This window comes from Pteropus vampyrus, unplaced genomic scaffold (assembly GCF_000151845.1).
Source record: "Pteropus vampyrus isolate Shadow unplaced genomic scaffold, Pvam_2.0 Scaffold391, whole genome shotgun sequence".
Lineage (NCBI taxonomy): Eukaryota > Metazoa > Chordata > Mammalia > Chiroptera > Pteropodidae > Pteropus > Pteropus vampyrus.
Window position 1 is genome coordinate 51784 of NW_011889172.1, and position 936 is coordinate 52719.

Below are 936 nucleotides of genomic sequence, written 5' to 3' on the forward strand. Positions count from 1 at the left end.
TTTGTTTTGTAGAATTTATGTATGTTGTTACATTAGACAACCATCTATTTTGACATATCAAATTGACAATTTTCTTAAATCCTACGGGGAGTTTCATGGATGTTTGTATTCTAAATGTAAGACTAAATGTAGTTATCTTACGTCTTGAATGGAAGAGGATCTAATTTCAAGCTCTCGCACGTGGCTTTGACAGGATTCATTTTCTCATGGGCAACTGACCATAGGCATCCCTCAGTTTCTTGCCACCTGAGCTTCCCCATTGGGCAGCTGATAACATGACAGCTCTCTTCCACCAGAGAGCTGGTGAGAGAATAGAAGACGGCTGATAGAAGACTGAGTCTATTTATATAATAACTTTGGAGTGACATACCAATATTTTAAAAAAAATTTTTAATATCAAATATACTGGGATGACATTGGTTAATAAAATCATATATGTTTCAAGTGTACAATTCAATAATATGTAGAATGTATATTGCACCGTGTGTTCACCACCCAAAGTTAAATTTCCATCCGTCACTATGTATTTCACCCTCTTTACCCTTTTCCACATCTTCCACTTCCCCCTTTCCCTCTGATAACCTCTAAACTGTTGTGTTTGTCTACGAGTTTTTGTTTGCTTGTCTTGTTCTTTTGTTGCTTTCACTCTTATATCTCACATTTAAGTGACATCACAACATTGTAAACTTTTTCTGATATAATTTCACTTAACATGATAGTCTCAAGATCCCGTGTGGTCTACCAGTTAGGTCTACCAGTTTTTTCCCCATATTTTTTGACATTTTTATTCATTGCATGTAAGTTTCAAGGCCCAATCCTCATAGAGAATCCTCATAGAGACACCACCTTAGTGTCTAATGTCTACAGTCTTCCTGAGTCAGGTGTCTATGTATGAGGAACATGGAGACTAATTTCTTATTAACTGATATGAAGAAA

At 35.9% G+C, this 936-nt stretch overlaps 1 pseudogene; it reads right to left on the minus strand.

Moving 5' to 3' along the window:
* LOC105305645 overlaps positions 1–200 on the minus strand; it is a 5448-nt pseudogene extending 5248 nt beyond the window's left edge.
* Between the last annotated feature and the right edge of the window lie 736 nt (positions 201–936).